General features: G+C 36.1%; 1 protein-coding gene across 1 annotated transcript in view; it reads left to right on the top strand.

The window, feature by feature from the left end:
• The window catches only part of LOC137628971 (secretin receptor-like), a 390,916-nt gene that overhangs the window by 106,076 nt on the left and 277,340 nt on the right, over positions 1–7,500 (top strand). The gene's annotated exons all lie outside the window — the stretch shown is intronic.

Raw genomic sequence — 7,500 nt, 5'->3', positions numbered from 1 at the left:
ACTATCCATTCTCTCAACATGGCCAAACCACCTCAACACATTCATATCCACTCTAGCTGCTAAATCTTTTCTTACACCCGTTCTCACCTTCACTACTTCGTTCCTAACCCTATCTAATCGAAATACACCAGCCATACTCTTCAGACACTTCATCTCAAACACATTCAATTTCTGTCTCTCTGTCACTTTCATTCCCCACAACTCTTATCCATACATCACAGTTGGTACAATCACTTTCTCATACAGAACTCTCTTAACATTCATGCCTAACCCTTTATTCTTTACCACTCCCTTCACTGCCCCCAACACTTTGCATCTTTCCTTCACTCTCTGACGTACATCTGCTTCCACTCCACCATTTGCTGCCACAACAGACCCCAACTGATCTACTTCCTTAAGTAACTCTCCATTCAGTCTCACACCACCTTCCCTTCTCGTGCATCTCATAACCTTACTCTTACCCAAATTAACTCTCAACTTCCTTCTCTCACATACCCCTCCAAACTCTGTCACTAATCAGCTAAGCTTCTCTTCCGAGTCTGCAATGAGTACAGTATCATCCGCAAACAACAACTGATTTACCTTCCATTCATGATCACTCTCGTCTATTAGTTTCAATCCTTGACCAAGTGACTTCACACATCCCTGTCTCAGCCCCACTCTCATTGGAAACCAATCGCTCACTCCATTTCCTATTCTAACACATGCTTTACTACCTTTGTAGAGACTTCACTGCTTACAACAACCTTCCACCAATTCCATATAACCTCATCACATTCCATATCACTTCCCTATCAACTCTATCATACGCTTTCTCCAGATCCACAAACGCAAAATACCCCTTCTTGCCTCTTTGCTAAATATTTCTTGCATATCTGCCTAACTGTAAAAATATGATTCATACATCCCCTACCTCTTCTAAAACAACACTGTACTTCTAAGATTGCATTCTCTGTTTTTCTTTAATCCTATTAATTAGTACTCTACTATACACTTTTCCAACCACACTAATAGCCCTTGAATTACATCACATATGCACATCTTCCGTACCCTTTTATAGTGGTACAATACACGCACACCCCCAGTCTACTAGTACCACTGACAACATAAAACACGTATTAAACAATCTCACCAACCATTCAAGTACAGTCACACCCCCTTCCTTTAACATCTCAGTTCTCACAACATCCATTCCATGTGCTTTTCTTACTCTTGTTTCATCTAGTGCTCTCCTCACTTCCTCTCTTGTAATCTCTCTTTCATTCTCACCTCCCATCACTGGTACCTCATCACCTCCAACAGCAATTATAACTGCATCCCTATTATCCTCAACATTCAGTAAACTTTCAAAATATTCTGCCCACATTTTCCCTACCTTCTCTCCTTTTAACAACCTTCCATTTCCATCTTTCTCTGTCTCTTCAATTCTCGAACCAGCCTACCTTACTCTCTTCACTTCTTGATAAGAACGACCCAATCCCTGACCCCACCTCCAGTCAGGTGCCATTTTTGCCTTAGCTACCTTGCGTTTTACTTCCACATTTTTATCTCTATACTTCGTTACAGTATTACTCAGCAGCCCTTCTTCAAATGCCCTCTTTTTCTCTTCCTCTTTAACCTTCACTCCTTCATTCCACCATTCACTACCTTTTCTCGACTGCTTCCAACAATCCTCATGCCACACACATCACTTGAAATCCCAACAAAATTTTCTTTTACTAACTTCCACTCCTCTAAATTAACAGTTTCTCTCACTTTCCCTCTGTCATATGCCATTTCCAACCTTTCTTGATATTCCCTTTTTACCTCAGGTTTTATTAACTCTCAAACCTTCACTACCTCCCTTTTACATTCCCCCACTTTTTCTACAACTAATTTTCCTTCCATTGAAAGTTGATCAGACATACCGTTAGCCATACGACTAAACACATGCACGTCTTTCAATCTTCCAAACATCTTCTAGTTATCAACACATAATCCATTAATGCCCTTTTACCACTCTTCCATGTGCCACTCTTACTCATGTATATTTGAAAAAACTAGAACTTATAACCAACTCTTGCTCAACACACATATCTACCAGCTTCTCACCACTCTCATTTTCCCCTTGTACACCATACTTCCCAATGACACCTTCTACTTCTCCAGCACCCACTATTATTATTATTATTATTATTACTATCCAAGCTACAACCCTAATTGGAAAAGCAAGATGCTATAAGCCCAGGGGCTCCAATAGGGAAAAATAGCCCAGTGAGGAAAGGAAATAAGGAAATAAATAACTGAAGAGAACAAATGAACAATAAATCATTCTAAAAAAAGTAATGTCAAAAGAGATATATCATATATAAACTATTAACAACGTCAACAACAAAAATGTCATATATAAACTATAAAAAGACTCATGTCCGTCTGGTCAACAAAAAAGCATTTGCTCCAACTTTGAACTTTTGAAGTTCTACTGATTCAACAACCCAATTAGGAAGATCATTCCACAACTTGGTAACAGCTGGAATAAAACTTCTAGAGTACTGCGTAGTATTGAGTCTTATGATGGAGAAGGCCTGGCTATTAGAATTAACTGCCTGCCTAGTATTACGAACAGGATAGAATTGTCCAGGGAGATCTGAATGTAAAGGATGGTCAGAGTTATGAAAAATCTTATGCAACATGCATAATGAACTAATTGATCGACGGTGCCAGAGATTAATATCTAGATCAGGAATAAGAAATTTAATAGACCGTAAGTTTCTGTCCAACAAATTAAGATGAGAATCAGCAGCTGAAGACCAGACAGGAGAACAATACTCAAAACAAGGTAGCATAAAAGAATTAAAACACTTCTTCAGAATAGATTGATCACCGAATATCTTAAAAGACTTTCTCAATAAGCCAATTTTTTGTGCAATTGAAGAAGACACAGACCTTATATGTTTCTCAAAAGTAAATTTGCTGTCAAGAATCACGCCTAAAATTTTGAAAGAGTCATACAAATTTAAAGAAACATTATCAATACTGAGATCCGGATGTTGAGGAGCCACCGTCCTTGACCTACTTACAATCATACTTTGAGTTTTGTTAGGATTCAACTTCATACCCCATAATTTGCACCATGAACTAATTTTAGCTAAATCTCTATTAAGGGATTCACCAACCCCAGATCTACATTCAGGGGATGGAATTGATGCAAAGAGAGTAGCATCATCTGCATATGCAACAAGCTTATTTTCTAGGCCAAACCACATGTCATGTGTATATAGTATGAAAAGTAATGGGCCAAGAACACTACCCTGTGGAACACCGGATATCACATTCCTATACTCACTATGGTGCCCATCAACAACAACTCTTTGAGATCTACTACTTAAAAAATCAATAATAATGCTAAGAAACGACCCACCCACTCCCAACTGTTTCAGTTTAAAAACAAGGGCCTCATGATTAACACGGTCAAAGGCAGCACTAAAATCAAGGCCAATCATACGAACTTCCCGACCACAATCAAGGGATTTCTGTACTGCATTGGAGATTGTAAGAAGGGCATCACATGCTCCAAGGCCTTTTCGAAAACCAAATTGCAAACTAGGGAATAGATGATTACCTTCAGCAAACCTATTAAGACGTTTTGCCAGAAGACGTTCAAAAACTTTAGATAATATGGGAGTTATGGAAATTGGGCGGTAATCAGTGGGACTTGAGCTACCACAAACACATTTACATAGAGGAGTAACATTACCAATTCTCCAACAAGTGCTAAAAGCTCCTCTTCTTGCTAACTTGCGTAAAATAACAGATAACTTTGGAGCTAAGAAATCTGCTGTCTTTATAAAAAACAAAGGAAAAATACCATTAGGGTCTACACCTCCATAAGCATCAAGGTCCATCAACAGAGCTTTAATCTCACGAGATCGAAAAGCTAAACTAGTTAGTTTAGCCTCAGGAAAACAGGAATGAGGAAGTTCAAGTTTTTCATTACTCTGTTTACTGTCAAAAACATCAGCCAAATTTAATTCATTCCAGAATTTAATCCGCTCTTCTTCACTTTTCTCACAACCTGGCCAATACGCACTAACAAAAGCCCAACATTCCCTACCTAACCTAACCCATAATCACATTAACCTAAATGATATCTCATTCCATTCCACTACTTTACTTGTCATCTATTCACTCAGCAATACAGCCACACCCTCTCTTCTTCTTTCCCTTTCAATCCCAGATACTCTACCAGTTACTTCACCAAACATCACTTCACCCTTCCCTTTTATCTTTTTCTCACACAAAGCAAATATATCCATCCTTCTATTCCTAAACATACTTCGAATCTCACATCTTTTACCCTCTTATCGTACTACATCCACACATATTCAGACACACCAAAACTAGAGTGCTAGGAGCAGTCACCCTCCCCCCAGCTCCACCTCTTTGATGTCTCACAGTAATATAAAATACAGGAGAGGGGGTTCCCAGCCCCTCGTCCCATCCCTTTTAGTCACCTTTTACGACACGCAGGGATACGTTGGCGCTATTCTAATTGTTATTATGCCACCGTAGCCACAGGGGGCATATATGTATATATATATTTGCATACACACACACACACACACACACACATATATATATATATATATATATATATATATATATATATATATATATATATACATATATATATATACATATATATACACACATATATATATTTATATATATATATATATATATATATATATACATATATATATCAATATATATTTATAAATATGCATAGATATATACATACACACATATATATACATATATATTTAACTTCTAAAATTGTTTATTACATTAAAGGGTCTATTATATAGGACGAGATAGCCTGTAACGTGGATTAACTCCTGAGTATAAATAATAAGTCATCTTCGTAAATTGTGGATTAAAAACTGGTCTTTTCAACATATTTCATTCGTTTTAATACCACTTTGACACAGTGGCAGAAAGGTTTCAAAATATAGTTGGTAGGTTGAGATAATACTGCTAGAATTATTGGGTCCTTTGATGGGCCAAATAGGACTAAAGAAGATCCCTCATTGATTACAGCTTAGTTTGCCTACACATACCCCATACAGTACACCGAATAGTATGGCCTATTTTTTACAGACTCTCCTCTTCCCTTATATACCTGACAATACGAAGATAACCATAAAATCTTTACTCAAGGGGTGGGCTACTGCACTGTAATTGTTCAGTGGCTACCTTCTTCTTCGTGAGGGTAAAGGAGACTCGTTAGCTATGATAAGCACCTCTTCTGAGAGAAGAACAATCCAAAATCAAACCATTATTCTCTAGCCTTGGTTAGTGCCATATCCTCTGTATGATAGTCTTCCACTGTCTTGGGTTAGAGTTTTCTTGCTTGATGGTACACTCAGGCACACTATTCTATTTGTTTCCTTATTTTCTTTCCTCACATATCACGTGTATATAGTATGAGATGTAATGGGCCAAGAACGCTACCCTGAGGAACACCAAATATCACATTCCTGTACTCATTGTGGTGCCCATCAACAAAAACTCTGCAATCTATTAATCAAGAATTTGATAATGATCCCAAGAAAAGACCCACATACTCCCACCTGTTTGATTCGTCTTTTGCAAACCTTGAATTTAATACAAACACACTTGTAAAGTTTTCTTTAATGACGATTCAAGGACGCTCTGAAAGATATCAATAAAAGAAAAATCTTTGCAGGCTTAGCATTATTGTTTTCTTTAATTACATGTTTTTGAATGTATTAATTTCCTTTCTGGCTATATAACGGTAGTCTAATTAATGTCAAAATAACATATTTACACGTTTGGCCCTCGTGGATTCTCGTTGTCTTTTTCTCTCATATTTCATTGGCCCCATGTTTGATATGTATTTACAATTTTTCATTTTCGTAAGTATAAGCAACTCATCTGTGAAGAATATGAGGATTTAATCATGAATATCTAGTAAGAGGTAAAAAGTGACAGTGTTGTTTCTGGAATTCATTGGAACATAAACATTTGTTGTTTTTTCGTGAGAAAGGTTAACTGAAAAAAGGGAAATGAATACCAGAAGCAAAGATGGAAAGATACTATCAGAGGCAAGAAAGGCTATACTGAAACTAATACAAACTATGAAAAATAATAAGATATAACACAAAGAGGCTTTTCTCTTTATCCGAGCCAAATCTAATTAATTGTTTCAGGATATTAAGTGATCTTTTTAAAATACTGTAAAATCCGATCATTACTTTTTACGTAACCTTACAATCAGGCAGACATGATAAACAAAAGGATAAAATGATAAGCATAAACGTAATATTCTAAGAGGATGTAATTATCTATTATATTCAAAGGAATAATTGTGAAAATTATCAAGTAGGATTTAGCAAGATTTATTTGGTCGTAAACTTTCAAGCATAATTTTGCAATTGAGTTTTTTTTTCATATGTTGTCGTTGAATAATAGCAAGAGAAATTTTTAATAAAAATGAAACGATAATCAAAAGTTTTACTGAATCGATCCTAAAAAAAATCGATCCAGACAAATATCTGTTAAAACACTGCTACGAATAATTGAGTCCCAGTTTTGAAAACCGGAGCTGGCTTCTAAGATTCACTGCAAAGAAATATAAGGTTTTTGTATACTTTATACCGAGGCAAAGAATAATACGCACTTATGCTTTAAGTAAAGAGAATGAAAGGGAAGAGCAACTAATAAGGGAGGGCCAGAATAATGTGGAGAAAGTCGTTATGAATGAAAAAGTTGACGATATGAGGCTATGAAAATGAGTTTCTGCATGAATTAATGGACACATATTTTGAGGTTATGAACGCTCTTGCTTACTTACAAAATAATAATCCCCTTTTGAATTCCTACTTTTTAGAGCAGTTAATGTAAAAAGGCAAAGAGAAAGCGAGATTAGCTCTATTAAAGAAATTATGTCTGGAGTTACTGTTAATAACAAAGTTTCTAAACGAACATAAGTAGTCCCATTTAGTTAATTTTTCTTCTGTTTTGTCTCAAGTTAATCGCCTTTCACGATCAATAATATTTCGCAGTATACCCGAAAAACTTAAAATCTTCTTAGACGCTGGTCATTATAAAGATAGAAAATGAGCGCTGGTGCCACGTTTTCTGTAAAAAAAAAAGTGTCCTGAAAAACCATTTCTTACAGGGGAAACTAAAGAAAATTCATGTCTTGTGAGGGGGATTGAATCCCTCGTATATTATACCACAATATACTTCATTGACAAGTACATAATTAGATTTTGTAAAAAAAAAGTTGAGTAATAAGAGATATATAAATTCAAAGAAACAGTGTCAATTGCAACAAGTTTGGGGTTATGTCCCTAGAATGTTACTTAAATGAGGTGATCACCGAATCTGATGTCTCGAAGCTTCCTTATTACATCCACCAGAAGACATAACAGAAAAGGAATCGTTTGAATAAGACACAGGTAATGATCTACACCTGAAGGTAAAAATTATTCT

The sequence above is a fragment of the Palaemon carinicauda genome, chromosome 37 (assembly GCF_036898095.1).
Source record: "Palaemon carinicauda isolate YSFRI2023 chromosome 37, ASM3689809v2, whole genome shotgun sequence".
NCBI lineage: Eukaryota > Metazoa > Arthropoda > Malacostraca > Decapoda > Palaemonidae > Palaemon > Palaemon carinicauda.
This window is presented reverse-complemented; position numbering and strand designations above follow the sequence as displayed.